This window comes from Lissotriton vulgaris, chromosome 5 (genome assembly GCF_964263255.1).
Source record: "Lissotriton vulgaris chromosome 5, aLisVul1.2, whole genome shotgun sequence".
NCBI classification, from domain to species: domain Eukaryota; kingdom Metazoa; phylum Chordata; class Amphibia; order Caudata; family Salamandridae; genus Lissotriton; species Lissotriton vulgaris.
The window spans coordinates 1,227,828,721-1,227,844,725 of NC_141693.1; the positions used below are offsets into that span (position 1 = coordinate 1,227,828,721).

The following is a 16,005-nucleotide window of genomic DNA, read 5'->3' on the forward strand; positions in this document are numbered from 1 at the left end:
CGGTCCCCGCAGCGAGTGAGGACGCCGGACCAAGACCACAAGCCCCAGCAGCGTGCACGCCGCCCACGCCGATTAGGAGCGCCGGGAGATGCTTAAGAACAGCGGAAGAGACTGGGCTGGCCGCCTGCTGATTGATCATCCCTTTCGAGGTGAGTGTGCATATATTTTTACTCTTGTGTACTCAACAACTTGGGGAAGCGTGAGGGATTACCCCCACAACGACCTGTCACATCTAGTATAGATAGTATGCTGGAAAGGGCTGTCAACTTCGTGGCAAATGAGATTGAACTAACTGAGAGGCGCCTTTCGCCGATAGGTCCTACGTCAGGGGCAGATATTGTTACTACCTCACCTCCTCGCAACTGGATGGGCACTAACCCAAATGTCCCTTTGCCCAATGGCTGTATTAATGATACTATTATCAACATTGAGGTCTCTCCGGTTGAGTCAAATGATGGTGCAAACACAGCAGGCCCTCTATTAAATTCGGCCCCCACTTCAACCCCCGCAGGGTCTGAGGCAGCCTCTGGGGCAAAACGTAAGAGAAAGCCCACGAAACCTATTATTACTAAGGGGAAACAACTAACTCGCTTAAGTTCACCCCGCACCACACTGAATCGAAATTTGCCTAGCTTACGTAACAGTAAGTTTCAATTCTATTAAGGACACGGAGGCGAGGATTATGCTATATCTTCCTTCGCTTTATTAACATAAAAACTCCACTGCAGCTCAGGAAAATACTCAAACAGTGGAAAAATGCTTTCAATCCAAAAGCATTTGAAGAAACGTTTTAATAGTCCAAAAAACCACAACTCCCAAGAGTCTCTTGTGTACTTCTAATCCACAGTCCTTCCACCATGTCTACCACAACTAGATAGCCAGTCCTCTCTTCCTCTTCTTCCTCTTTCTTCGCGCAGATTACGCATTCGCCTCACTGATCCTGTTTAGGTCCCTCGTTGCCTGCCACAAAAAAGGACAGCGTAAGCGAGGAGTCACAGGAGTGGGACAGCATGACAGAGGAGCATCATATACTGGCAACCTAACATAACCGCATATAGGATAACACTTTACTTACTGCCATACGGGCGGGTATGAACCACTGTGCATTCTGGGTGGGATAATCCTCGCCTCCGTGTCCTTAATAGAATTGAAACTTACCGTTAGGTAAGCTAGGCAAATTTCGATTCTATGTCAGGGCCGGAGGCTTCAGATTGTGCTAGTTCAAAGCTTACTCACCACCAACTGGGCCAGATCCACCACTGGTTTAAAATAAAACCTTTTAAATGTGGAGTCCGAGGACCAATCTGCAGCTCGCATTAAATCCTCCAAGCGAGCACCCACTGCAAACGCCTTAGAAGCCATGGCCCCTCTGGCAGAGTGTGCCCCAAAATGCTTCGTATTGATGCCTGCTTCTTGCATGACCCAACACACCCACCTTGCAATAGTGGGGGAGGAGACTGCTTTGTGTGGCTTCCGCAAGGCAATCAGCAATTGACGTTCGCCCGGGGGGCGGATTTCCAAGGTTATATCTTCATAAGCTTTTAAGCATTGCACAACACACAACTTAGGAGTGTCCAGAAAAGCTGGGTATGAGATAGATCGCGACGCCGATTTTGTGCGACGCCCCAAAGTAAAGGTAACCCCATCCGGGGAGAAGACTCGCGCCGATATATCCAACGCGCGCACATCAGACACACGCCTACAAGAAACCAAGCACAACAGCATGGCTAACTTAGCTGAGAGCTCCTTTAGAGACAAGTAGGTGTTGGCCGGCCATGAAAGGAATAAATTCAAAACCAAATTGACGTCCCAAAGGACGGAATACCGAGGCTCCGGAGGCAATGCAAGACGAATACCTCGCAGAAGCCGGCAAACAAAAGGATGTTCTCCGACTGGAGAATTATCGATTGGGTTGTGACCCGCAGAAATCGCAGATCGAATCGCATTAATCGTTCTATAAGCAAGGCCATTGGTGGCTAGCTCAGCCAAGAAATTCAAAATGGGAACGAGGCCCGCGACCAAGGGATCCAAACCCCTTCGAAGACACCAACGCATCCACTTAAGCCAAGCGGATCTGTAGCGCTTCGTCGTACTATCGGCCCATGCTTTGGAGAGAAGGCCCTCAGCCGATCGCGAAAGGCCCAGGAGCGTCCAGCGTCTCCTGAGAGCCTCCACGCCATGAGACGGAGTAAGCTGCCAAGATGAGAGGATGCGGTTCCTGATCCGGATTCCTCAGGAGGAGAGGAAACAGGGGGAGTAGGATTGGAAAATCCCAAGAAAGTTCCAGAAGAACCGGAAACCATACTTGAGACCTCCAAAGCGGTGTAATCAGCACCAACTCCACTCCTTGGCGGCGTACCTGGGCCGCCGTCCGCACCACCATGGAGAACGGGGGAAACGCAAACGGCTTTTCCCGACTCCAATCCTGCAGAAAGGCGTCTGTGGCCTCCGCTAGGAGATCCGGCCTCCAACTGAAAATCCTCAGAAGCTGGTGATCCAGGCAGGACGCAAACAGGTCCACCGAAAAAGGACCCCAAAGGTCTTGTAGCCACTGGAAGACCCCTGAATCCAGTTTCCATTGACTGGCATCCCTCAGGTACCTGGAGTGCCAGTCCGCTACCTGATTGGCCTGACCCGGTAGGTACTCTGCTGTCACCGCAATGTGACGCGACAGGCAGTAGTCCCAGAAGTCCTTCGCCAAATTCGCCAGAGCGCGAGAGCGAGGACCTCCTAGATGGTTCACATAACGAACCGCTGAAGCATTGTCCATCCTGAGTAAAACGCAGGCCTTGACCGAATCTTTGGTCTAGCAACGTACCGCGAAGGAGCCTGCCAGGAGCTCCAAACAGTTGATATGCAACCGTTGTTCGTCTGAAGACCAGGCGCCGCCGGTGGAGAAATCCCCGCACCGAGCGCCCCAATCCGATCTGCTGGCATCGGATTCTATGATGAGATCCGGGACTGACCCGAAAATCGCCCAACCATTCCATGCTTCCATGTGAGAAAGCCACCATGACATCTCCTCCTTCACCTCTTCCGTGAGGGGTATCAACTGATCGTAGCTCATTCCTCTCCGGAGGTGTTGGGCTTTGAGGCGTTGAAGCGCCCTGTAGTGCAGGGGCCCCGGAAAGAACGCTTGGATGAAGGACGACAGGAGTCCTACCACCCTGGCGACGTGTCGCAAAGACGTACTGTCCTTCGTGACAGTCTGCCGCAACAAATGTCGGATTTTCGCGATCTTCCTGGACGGGAGGCTTAGAACCGCCTCCACAGAATCCACGTCGAATCCTAGAAAGGTAAGCCTCTGAGTGGGAACCAGTACCGACTTGGAGCCGTTGACGACGAACCCCAGTCGCTGAAGGAGTTGCACGGCTTGTTGCAACTGCCCGGCCAAAACCACCAGACATTGTCCCATGAAGAGAATGTCGTCCAAGTAGACCAACATCCGCACTCCCTGGCCTCTCAGGTACTCCACCACCGGATGCAACACTTTCGTGAAGCACCAGGGGGCCGATGAAAGGCTGAACGGAAGAGCCGTGAACTCGAACACCCTGTCGTTCCACAGGAACTGAAGGAAACGACGATGCGGCGGGTGGATAGGAATCACCAAATAAGCATCCTTGAGGTCTAGCCTCACCATCCAATCCTGCGGGAGGAGCACGTCTCGAAGGAGGTAGATACCCTCCATCTTGAAGTGCCGGTAGACCAACCACCCGTTGAATTCTTTGAGATTGATCACTGGTCGCTTGCCCCCATCTGTCTTGTCCACTAGGAGGACATTGCTGACAAACCCATTGGGGTGGCGCGTTGATTGACGGATGGCTCCCTTGCGAAGCAACTCCACGACCTCTCCGTCTATCAAAAGCGCATCGGACTCTGAAAACACAATCGGCCGTGGAAAAACCTCCTGAGTGGGGTGGTCGTAGAACTCTATGTGAAAACCACGGACGGTTTGCAAGACCCAAGCGTCGGCAGTGAGCAACTCCCACTCCTCGTAAAAGGACGCCAACCTCCCTCCTATTGGAACTTGATCCAAACAAAGTACACTCACCGGTGGTATTGTTGGGTCCGGAGTTTTTTCGGTAACCTCTGCCGCCAAAACGTTGCCCTCTGGTGGGGTAGAAATTATTGAAGTTCGCAGAGGTCTGGTATTGTCCTCTGCCGGAGCCTTGCCCTCTATTATTGGTTGGTTGGCCACGGCCGGTCGCGCGGCCCCTGCCACGACCGGCCCCTCCAGAGAAACGCTGATGAAAAACGCGCTTGATGCTGGATTGTGCTTTGTCCAGCGAGGTAAAGGTGGACACAAATTTGCCCAGCTCCCTGATGAAAGGCTCGCCAAAGAGGCCCCCTTGGGCCACCGCGCCCGCCTCCGAAGAGGCTAAGTCACCCAATTTTGGACCCAACCTAATAAGCAAAGATCGCCTACGCTCGGTTGACAAGGCGCAGTTGTCATTCTCCAGGAACACGATAACGCGTTGTGCCCAGTTTGACAGCACCTCCGGGGAAATGACCCTGCCCTTCGCCTTCGCCTCCTCCGCCATGTGGAGGATTTTTGTGGCAGGCCCGACTGCATCCAACAACTTATCCTGACATGATCGCCAGGATCGGTCAATGCCCTTGCGGGGGTCCTTCATGAATTTGGCCAGGAAGGTGGCCATTTTAGCGTCTAACTCGGGGGTCATAGCTACCTTGCCGTCCAAAGTGGGCCTTGGGCATTCACCCCGCAAGCAGCCTCTGGCCTCTTTCTCCAGCGGTTTGCGCAGGCGACCCGCAACGAACTTCGCCACAGTCTCCCCCGGTGTCCAGGCCGCGGACCGCGGGTGGACAATCTCGTCCGGGTCCAGCATGCCTGATTCATCCCGAGGAAGCTCTGCGGCTGAGCCCGAGGGGCGCCAAGAGCGCACCGACTCCCCGTCATCATCCGTGTCAGGGGAATCATACACCGGCGATGAGGGGGCTGTTCCCATGTCTACTGCGGACTCAGGGCCCGACAGAGGTGCAGGGGGAGCAGCAGTCGCCTTAGCCAAAAAAGCGTCACGGAGACGCTCAAAGGCGCCTCTGTCCACCCCCTGCGTCCCTGAAGGGGGTCCCTCCCTGCAGGGTTTCTTTGGTGCCGGCGGTCTTTCGCCAGATGTCCCCGGGAGGTCAGTAGGTGCCCCCAAATGTGCAGACGCTAACTTAGCACATTTTTCCACAATGCGTGCTGAGAGGCGGTCCTCCATGGGACCCACCACCTCAGTCACGCAGCGGTATATGGAACTATCCACCGCTTGGTAGAATTCATCATCCTGGAGGTAAGAGTAGGGCTCCTCCTCATAATCCCCTTCGTGGGCCATAACAATAATGTGGAAACCAAAAAAACCCACTATACAGGGCAAAAAACCCCCAAAGACAGGAGCAACCCTGGCACTATATGCACCCAAGTACTGGGAATTCCATTTTGGGCAGACAGGCTGACTGCAATTACGTTTTTGGGCCGACTGGCGTGGCAGATAGGGAGGCACCATCCCCAGCGCGCAGACCCTCCTCACCGGGACCGAGTCCAGCCACCCCTTAAGCGCGCTAAGCCACACGTTTATAAAGTGGTGCACAAAAAAACGCCCGAAGGCATTCACGCGGTCTACGCCGCAATACAGACCCCTGCGGGGCGTCAGAAAGGCAGGAATACCGACCCGGTAACCGGGCGTCAGAGGGGTAGGCGAGGGCAGGCTCCGGCGCAAACAGGCTCCTCAGCGCGGCTCCCGTGATCGTAGAGACGCGCTGAGGAGTCGGCGAGACGCGCGGGCGCCCTCTGGTGGGTTTTACTGTCACCGCACCCAATCGGGGAAAAAGAAAGTCGCGTAGGAACGATTAGAGCGTTCCCGCGACTGAGGGCCCTGAAAGGAAAGACAGCGTAAACAACGCGACGAGCCCCCAACAAATCGAGCAATGTAACATACAGCAAATGCCACACAATTCAAGGAAACATCGAAAAGCACTTATCTGGCTGCGGGAGCAGCGAAGAAAGAGGAAGAAGAGGAAGAGAGGACTGGCTATCTAATTGTGGTAGACATGGTGGAAGGACTGTGGATTAGAAGTACACAGACTCTTGGGAGTTGTGGTTTTTTGGACTATCAAAACGTTTCTTCAAATGCTTTTGGATTGAAAGCATTTTTTTCACTGTTTGAGTATTTTCCTGAGCTGCTGTGGAGTTTTTATGTTAATAAAGCGAAGGAAGATATAGCATAATCTGAAGCCTCCGGTCCTGACATAGAATTCATGGATACATGCCTCTGCCTCTACTAAGTCCTTAGAAGCTCCCGCACAAACCTCAAATAAGGAGCCTGGTAAAACCATTGGCACCCAGACTGATGTAGGTTTTCCTGTCTTAGAGTGCTAAAACCAAGGGGACTCATTTATCAATCTTGTCACGGACACTGTGTACGAACGCATCAGAGACTTACTGGGTAATAACTTTGATATGTTGAGGAAAAGATTGGACCATTTGGACATGCTTAGAGTCTGTTAATACCATGATGGTGACAATGAATAATGCCCTCCGTTCTAACTCTGATATTTTGATAAGCGCACCAATAACTACCCCAACTATCTGTACTTGTGTAACCTGCAACAAAGTAAAGGACTGTTTTGTACCAGAGCTTTGTAGGGAACAAAACAATATTGTTGACACGGGTGGTGCTGATAGCCGGTTAGTTAAAAAGCTGCCTTTGTCTCGTAATCCTCCTACTACTTCTATTGGTGCTCTGGTCATTGATATTTCTGAGGGTAGTAGAATAGGCGAGGGCGGTTTAGCCTCTGAGCATAACCCACACCCTAAGCGTAGTAGGGAGACACTGGATCTACCACCGGCAGCTTGTCCCTATGTAGTCATCCTGGCAGGAGTACCTCCCCTCAAAGAAAACCAAGTTGAGACATGGGACCAATTACGTAATAAAAGTGGTGACTGGTTGTCTAAACATAAGGGATTCAGGGTGTCATTTACCAATAACATCATTATGACACGTAGAGTTGGATGGGTGGGACAGTATCCAAAAAACATTGAGGGGGACTGCATAGTCCTCAACTTCCGTAACCCATACTTGGTAAAATCAATAGTAATGGCACAGGAGATCAACCCCAATATTCCAAATCAGATTTGGGCTTTACCCCTGGGTTATTTCTATAAGCCACTCTTGGGGGTCCCAAATATTGAAGCTCCTTCCCTCTCCACATACAATAGGTTTTTGCCTTTGTCTGATTTGGATAAACAGGATTGACTACCCTCCTCAGTAGTGTTATTTGAGCCCATTCCCTTACCAGTCCTGGCCCCTCTACTCTTCATTCTCTATATCAACGACCTGAATGAGTCGTTGGTATGACTTACTTCTGATGGCCCTATCATTTTTCTTTTTTTTTTTTATATATCCTTTATTGGCATTTTCATATAGGTACATTACATATAATTTACAACAACAAAAACAACTCTGTGTATAGTTGCCAAATATATAGCAGTGCAGAACACACATTTGTGACATAAATCAAAACTTGCTCATCAGAGCGATGTGACCCTTGTACATGGAACCCGAATAAATGTAAAATTATACATTGAAGCAGAATAACGTCAAAATTAGACAGTAGGACACATCAATGTATTCACATTACCCCACCCATGCACTTATCGATTCTGCACATTAATTAAATTACACATCTCCAGTCTGGACGATTACATCTTTGACATCCTGAAGTACACATGTCCTCTCCTGAGCACAGGTAAGGAACGGTTCCCAAATCTCTCTCGGTCTAGAAGTGGGCGGCATTAATTCCCAGAATGTAGAGAGCTGGACGTGACAGTAAGTAACCTCCCTGATCCATTCCTTGATCGTGGGTTTCCTCTTCCTCCCCCAATGTACAGCAATTTGGCGTTTGGCGAACAGCAGCAAGAGGGCATGCAGTTTACGCTTCTTTACATGTGTATCCCTGACATACCCTAGCAATCCCACCATTGGAGAGGGTGTTAGCTCTAATCCCAGGATTTGATTGAGAGACATAAAAATGTGAGTGCAATAGTCAGCTAGTTTCTGGCACTCCCATGCCATATGTGAGAAGGATTGCAAAACAGAACAAGATGCAAAACAGAACAAGATGGCTAGTCAGGATAGTTTGAAGGAAAATTAGGACCCACACAGCCCATTAATTCATTCACAAATGTCTTCAAAGGAAAATTCTGTCAAAACAGTCAAGTCAAAAACATACAGTTGTGTGCACGATATATACGATATATATGGAATAAGACTACCTGCCTATCTCACAAAACCTGTGGTGGAATATTTTATAGGATTGCGAACAAGGGCCCACAACAGTGGAATTAGTTGATCCCTAGCTGCACCCTTCTTTCTTGTCACAGGCTGGGGGTCAATGCGTTTCTTATTCCATCTCCAGTTCCGCCTGTCCACTGGTATTCTAGCTAAAGGACTGGTTCCTCCCTTTATGTTTTGTGTAAATGTGTTATGATCTCAATTAATTTGGAATGTATTTATTGTGTATTAAGTCTTATTTTGGTGTCGTGAAATTTTGAGTATTCATTGTAAATGTTTTTACACCTGTATATATCGTGCACACAACTGTATGTTTTTGACTTGACTGTTTTGACAGGATTTTCCTTTGAAGACATTTGTGAATTAATTAATGAAACTTGATTACAAATGAAAAATAAATGTTTTGTTAAACAAAGGTTCTGGGTCACGCAGCATACATGGGCTGTGTGGGTCCTAATTTTCCTTCAAACTATCCTGACTAGCCATCTTGTTCTGTTTTGCAATTGTTGAGGTCCAGGCTGGTCAGTTGTAGGATCCAAAACCTTCTTTGTGTACAATATGTGAGAAGGAGGCGGGGGGTATCCCACAACGCCAGCAGCAGCTATCTTCTCTAAGCCCCATTCGATGTAAGCTGAGGTATGTTCTATAATACAGATGGGGAAACTTGAAGTGAATCAAGTGGAGTCTCTAATTAGGGGATAGTTCAGTCAATTGAGTGCAACAGTAGGTCCACTGGTCTTCAGTCAAGCTGGGCGTTAGTTCTGCATTCCATTTATGTCGAGCGCTAGGCACCATCACCGGGGCGTCAGCTTGCATATGCTTATAGAGCCTGGAAATGAGTCTACATTGCGAAGGTGTACGAAGCAATTTTCCCAGAGCCGCCAAAGTAGACGGTTGGGTAGGGATGTCCCTATCATTAATGGTAACACACTCCCCGCCTTACTGTACGCCAACGATGCAGTCCTAGGCCCGCATCCCAAATGCTTTACGCATTTTGGTGCAGGTTTTGTTGATTTTATGGCAAGTTTGGACTTATGCACCAATTTTAAGAAATCTTTTTAATGGCTTGTGGTTCGAAAAATACTCAGATAGTTTGCAGAGCACTCACACTTTCCCTATCTGGGGTTGGTTTTTGCAGGGAATGGTTTGTGGGCTGAGCATCTAGCGCACAGTAATAAAAAGTTTTCTGAAGCAATCAATAACATACTTAGCTTGCCCTAACTTAGAAAGACAGAGATAGTTTCTGCCAATATCAAAAATTTTAAACTACAATGTATCCCCACTGCAACTTATGGTGCAGAGGTTTGGGGTTTTAGACAGTGCGACAGCATCCAGAGGGAAGAAAATAGATTTTGTCGCAAATTATTGGGTGCCCCTATTTCTTCATCACAGTATGCTTCTCACAGTGAAGTGAAACTCCCCTACATCGAAGTCTATATTAAGGCCCGTCCAGCTATATTTTGGCTTGCGGTTTGGCAGAACCCCGCAGCACAGTTAACAAGGGAAATAATAAAAGACTGCCTCGGTTGTGATAAGGGAAGGGAAATACACTGACTTGCTGCTGTTAGGAAGAGCTTGATCAGTGTAAATCTCGAGCGGATATTTTCAAATCCGACCGACTCAGATGGCATAAGTAAAAAAAGTCTACAGAAGGCACTTTATGCCGTTCATAGTAAAACTAGATATGAAACAGAGGTATGGAAATCTTCAGTCGCTATATATATGACGATCGAGAACACCTCCCATTTACCCTGTAGTTATCTTTTAAGATTGATTGGCCGATGGGAGAGGGCTCTGCCCTTTCGACTAAGAGTTGACACTATGAAATTTCTGCTCTGTTTCCCTTTGGGGTTCAATTCCAATCTTGATCAACTTCCATGTCCCTGTAATGCTCAATGTAAACAAACAATGTTGCACTTTTTATTTTCTTGCAGTTTTTTTTAAATACACAAATAAGTTTTTTATGCCATTTTTCAAGACTATACCCTCGATTGATCAAAAGGCAGCCTATAGGCATATTGTTACTCTAGAAGACGAGGAGTTAACTTTCCGAGTAGGTTCCTTTCTGAAAGTGGCAGCATATGCTCGTAACTCAATGTGTACCCTCTGAAATCTTCTTTGCTAAATTTTGTTCTTATATCGCAGATACATCTTGTTGAGATCGCAGATACATCTTGTTAAGATATCTTTTTATACTGTACTTTTAACTATAATGAATTGTATGATGTATTTGTTGACGCTTGATCAAAATCAATTTCTTCACGATTTGTTCCATTTTTAATTGTCTCCCCTTTTATCTGACCTATGTATTTTTATTACATGTTGTGATTTTGGATTTGTGTTTTATGGATATTTATCGTATCCGAATAAAGATTTTGCAATGAAATGAAATAAAAATATATTGTTGAACACTTAGCAAATTCATGCCATACAGATAAGCTTCCATACATTCCTTCTCTGTCACTTTGCTTTCACTTTCACTTACAGCAGCTTCTGATGCAGCAACACATTCCACATAATTCAAAACGTCATCCTCATCATTAGTCTCCAGTGGCATACGAGTCAATCAATCTGCCCGAAAGTTTTTGTCACCAGGTAAATGTTTCACCACAAAATTATATTCCTGTAGTTTTGACAACAGTCTCACCAGCCTTGCAGACACATTACTTTTTCCATTTCCTCTCAAGATATCAACTAAAGGTTTGTGATCTGTAAACAATTCAAACTCACATCCCCAAATGTACATTCTGAACTTCTGTACTGCCCACGTGCAAAAAGTGCTTTCCACTCAGTAGTGCTGTAATGCATTGCACCCCATTTTAATATTCCTGAGGAAAAAGCTACAACTTGCTCCATGCCTGCCACCCATTGACTAAGAACAGCAGCCAGTCCTGGTTAACGTGCGTCAACCATAATCATGTATTTGCTACCTTTGTGCAAAGCGTTAAAAGCATGTGCTTGTTCAATCAACCTTTTGACTTTAGCAAAAGCTGTGTTCAAATTATTGGACCTTTTCCCAGTAGCTCTCTCAAGTGCTCCACAATTTGTGCATATCCCTGAACAAAGTGAGCGTAATACTCTGCCAAACCCAAAAAGGACCGAAGAGCTTCTCTGTATTTAGCCTGAGCTGCCTTCTTAATGGCTTTGATAAGACAAAATTGAGGTCTGATACCTGAAGAAGAAATGGTGTGACCTAAATAATCTAGTGTTGTTTACCAAATTTGCATTTGTTCCATCTTATAGTCTTACCAGCGGGCAACAAAATAGAGAGTACTTTCTTCAAAATTAGATTATGACTTTCTAAACTTTCAGCAAAAATCAGGAAATCATCCTGATACACGCGCACATCTTTTAATTCTCCAAGCATGCTGTCCATTAATTCCTAAAAAAACACTGGTTGCCGAAGCAAGCCCAAAAGGTAGCCTAAGATATCTGTAAGAACCAAACGGTGTCATGACAGTTGTCACCTCACGTTATTTTGTTGTAAGTCCTATCTGTTTTGCTGATCGCAGATCCATAAGAGAAAAATATTTAGCTCCACCGAGTTAGCTAACAGCTCAATTATCTTGGGAAGTGGATGGCAATCAACAAGTAAATTTCTCTTTAAAGTGCAATGGTCAGCGCATAACCTGATTTCTCCTGATTTTGTTCTTCACAACCCCTACATGAGAAACCCACTGTGAAGATACAAAAGTTTCAATGATACCTTCTGAACGTAAATTCATTTAAACTCCCTTAAGTTTGTTTCTATGCTAAGTGGCACTGGGTGAACTTTATTAACTGCTGGTTGAGCTTGTGGTTTTAGCTTGATGTGGTGCTCAAACCCTTGCACGGTACCAATCTACTTGCAAAACATATATTTAAATTCCAATAAAATATTTTCAATAGAAGCATCAGCAGCATTGCTAGAAGCATTTGTACTGCTAGAAAAATTCTTCTTAAGTCATTTCCCCAACAACCACAGGATTTTCTGCATTTGGTTTAAGGTAGAAGCCCATCTTTGCTAAATCCTGCCACACAATGATGTCTTTTCCTTTAATTGCAAAATAAAGTTAAGCTATTGTTGCTCTTTCAATCCACTCCAGATCAGACACAAGATACCCAAACATGTCAATGTCCTTTTCACCAAAAGCTTTAGGGTTAATTTCAGTGGGCAAAGTGTTACTGTGTTGTTCCAATTATTATAAAACGTTCTGTCTTTAAGAATAGCAACTAACAGAAGACTGTCAATCTGCCATAACCTGTTAAGAAATATCACCAATTTTAGCTTCACATAAAGGTCCCTTAACTAAACCAGGACTTGTTATCGGAATTACATTCAATGGTTATACCACATTGCTTATGTTTTCAATTAACGTATCTTCTTGACCATCAACACTGTTAGTCTTTACCGAATTCTTGTTACTTTTGCGTACAATATGAAGGTGGGCAGTTTTTTTGCATAATAAGCAATGTTTTTCTATAGATGAACACGTCACATTGTTGCTAAGGGGACTCTTGGATCCGCATCTGAAAACAACATAATTGGGCTTCCTACTAGCAATTTCCTTTCCCACGTTCATTAACATAATACGACATCTAAAAAACTTGTTCACTATCATTTGTGGATAAAGTACTGGTGGAATCTCCAGGATTGAATGCTTTTGAAGAGACTATCTATACTTTTGGCTAGATCAATGGCTTCCATTAGCGTTGGGTTTCTACAACTTAGTAATCTCTCTTGACTCTTTCTTGAGTAACAAAGAAATATTTTCTAACAAGCTTAACGGAAAGTTTCCATTTTATTAAGGACTCCGATGCAAATATAATGCCTTATAATCTTTACTTCACTCATTATAAATTTGAACAGCAGCCATTAAACACAGCTTTATGCGAAAACACTAACATTTCCAAAAGTCCTTGGGATATTATGACATCACAACCAGTCATCTCAAGACCCTGCCAATAACGTCCAGCTACTATTTCCATTCTGCCTCTTTTCTTTGTGCAACTCGCGCTAACTCCATTGTTCATGAATCCTGTTTGGAGCCATTATTTCCTGAAAAGAAAAATAATCAAAGGGTAAGTGCGGATGAACCCATCCTGTTATCAAACTTGTAGAGAAAAAGAAACAACTGTTATGAGTAATAACATGGTTAATCAAAAGATACTTCAAAATTCAATTACATATGAGCGGAAAATAACATTATCCATAACGAGGCAATTCAGAATATCCAATTACTTACTGAGAACAAGGAGGGACGTCTCGAGAAACCTCTTGTTGGGTCGAAAAATCCTCACCTCAGAGTCCTCAATAGAATTGAAACTTTCCTTTACACTTGTTAGGAAATTTTTCATTCAATGTCAGGACTAGAGGCTAGGACAATGCTAGTTCAAAGCTTGCTGACTGCCAGCTGTTCCACATCCATCACCGGCTTGAAGTAGAACCTCCTTAACGTGTAGTACAAGGACCAAACCACTGCATTCATGATATCCTCCAAACAGTCACCAGAATGAAAAGCCTTGGATGCCATAACCCCTCTCGCAGTGTGCTCCAAACATTCCCACAAAAAATGCCTGCCTCCTACATGATCCAATGGACCCGTTGGACAATTGTGCAAGAAGAGATTGCTTTATCCGGCTTTCTAAGGGCACTCATAAGTTGTCTGTCGCCAGGCGAGCAGATTCCCTCAGTCAAGTCTTCATATGCTTTCAAGCACCTTACCACACAAAGTTTCGAGAAAATCGATGAAAGCCGGGTATGAAATGATGCGAGTGTTGCATTTAGTCCATCTACAGATCGTAAAAGAGAACGTATTTAGGTAGAACACTCTACCTGTAATATCCAAGACTCGAAAGTCTGAGACTCTGAGACATGACACCAAGCACAGTAACATAGTTAACTTAGCTGAAAGCTCTTTCCACAGCCAGAATCTATTAGATTGGAAAAAGAGAAAAAGATTGAGAACTAGATTAACTCCCACAGAACCTAATAGGGAGGTTCCGGAGGCAGGGAGAGGCGTATACCACGCAGCAATCTCCGCCCAAATAGAAGTGTTTTCTACCAGGGGAACAATCAATAAGGTTATGACCCCCACCAAGACTAAGTCCGTCTGCTGCCTCTGCACTTGGGCCGAGGCCCTTCGTGATCAATAAAAATGAGGGAATGCATAACTCCTCTCCTTCGTCCCGTCTTGAAGGAATGTATCAGCTGCTACACTAAGAGATCCCATCTCTAACTGAAGACCTGAAGAGCAAGACCTCAAACCTCCTGCCAGGGAAACTACTCTCCCCTCACGCAGCTCCGTCGTTGAGTGCATGATCCTCATGGAGTGCAGACCTCGCCACCCACCTATCAGATGCTCATTTGTCTTACTGTTGCTCTGTACTTGAAGTGTTATCCCTGAACGACCGTCTCCGTCTCATTAATTTCAAATTCCTCCCCAGACTTTATCGCACTCCGGCACAGCTGCGTATGATGGGGCTCTCTCCTGACTCGAACTGCCAGCGCTGCCACGCGCCAGACTCGGATTTGATGCATTTGGCATGGCTATGCCAGATGAACGGTGTGCTTTGGACCAAGGTCTTCCGCACAATAGTTGCAATCATGGATGTGGCTAGTCCTTTCTCCCCACTCACTGGCCTGTTGGGCAAACGTGAAGGAGGTGACTAGTGAGTGTCGTAAGCTGGTCACCTTGACGCTTCTCCTTGCAAAGTGCAGAGTTGCCATTCACTGAGGTAGGTACCCGCCCCCTAAATTCAAAGACTGGATCAGGGACATAGTTTACTGCCAAAAGCAACTTTGTCATATTGGGAATTGTTGACTCCAAATGCCCATCCCCATCCACGGGATATTTGAGAGTCTTTTACCTCTTATCTTCTTTGTACAGACAAGACCCTAGATATGGACAATGTGCACACCACTACCCCTCAGGGCGCACCCAATGGCACACCCTGCCCTAATCCACTGTAAGAATGGTTTGTTATTTTGTCTCTTTACCTACATTTCCATGCAGCGATCAGTGCAATGGGGTCACAATGCGATTGTCGGCTCTGGTGGACTGGGACGAGGGCCACCCGCCTTCAGCCTCTATACATGGACTCATACCTGATGTGGCATCTTCTTTTTTCATAATCTATACTGTCAGTATCATCCTTACAATTGTATATACATGCTAATGCATATGTGTCATTGTTAACTGATTTGATTTTGACAACTGTTAATAAAAAAAGTATTTAAAGAAAAAACCATTTGCTTCAGTCACACCATGGAACCTCTCTGGATGGACCACCACTGTGTCCACTTCTCCTTCTCGAAACCCACCGCACACAAGCCTACGCCACACCTCCCCTGCAGAAACTGGAGCAAGATCACCGAAGAGCACCTCACCTCCGCCCTCAGCAGCACTCCTCCCCCCACCACAACAGACGCCAACACTGCAGCCAACGACCTCAACCAATGGATCGCCGACTGCACCAACACGCTCACCCCCGACAGAACTCCGACAGACGACACAAAACGAAAGCCACCTGGTTCACCACAGGCAACCGAGAATCTAAGTGCTCGTGCCAAAGACAGGAGAAAGCATGGAGAAACAGCAAAACCCGGAAGCACGCTCCGCGTACAGGACCGTCGCCACAGTACACAACCAACTCATCAGATCTACGAAGAGAAACTTAATTCAGGAGAGAATCCATCCAAATCCCGCAACTCCAAGAAATTCTTCACCAT

The 16,005-nt window shown here is 46.2% G+C and overlaps 1 protein-coding gene across 4 annotated transcripts in view; it reads left to right on the forward strand.

Moving 5' to 3' along the window:
* The window catches only part of ZNF219 (zinc finger protein 219), a 425,855-nt gene that overhangs the window by 161,638 nt on the left and 248,212 nt on the right, over positions 1–16,005 (forward strand). Inside the window, exon 1 of one of the 4 annotated variants that reach the window (XM_086923065.1) lies at positions 10,796–10,889. The exons of the other annotated variants lie outside the window; for them this stretch is intronic. The gene's annotated coding sequence lies outside the window, so the exon portion shown is untranslated. Of the gene's footprint in view, positions 1–10,795; positions 10,890–16,005 lie in introns of those variants that run through there. 4 annotated transcript variants of the gene reach the window in all.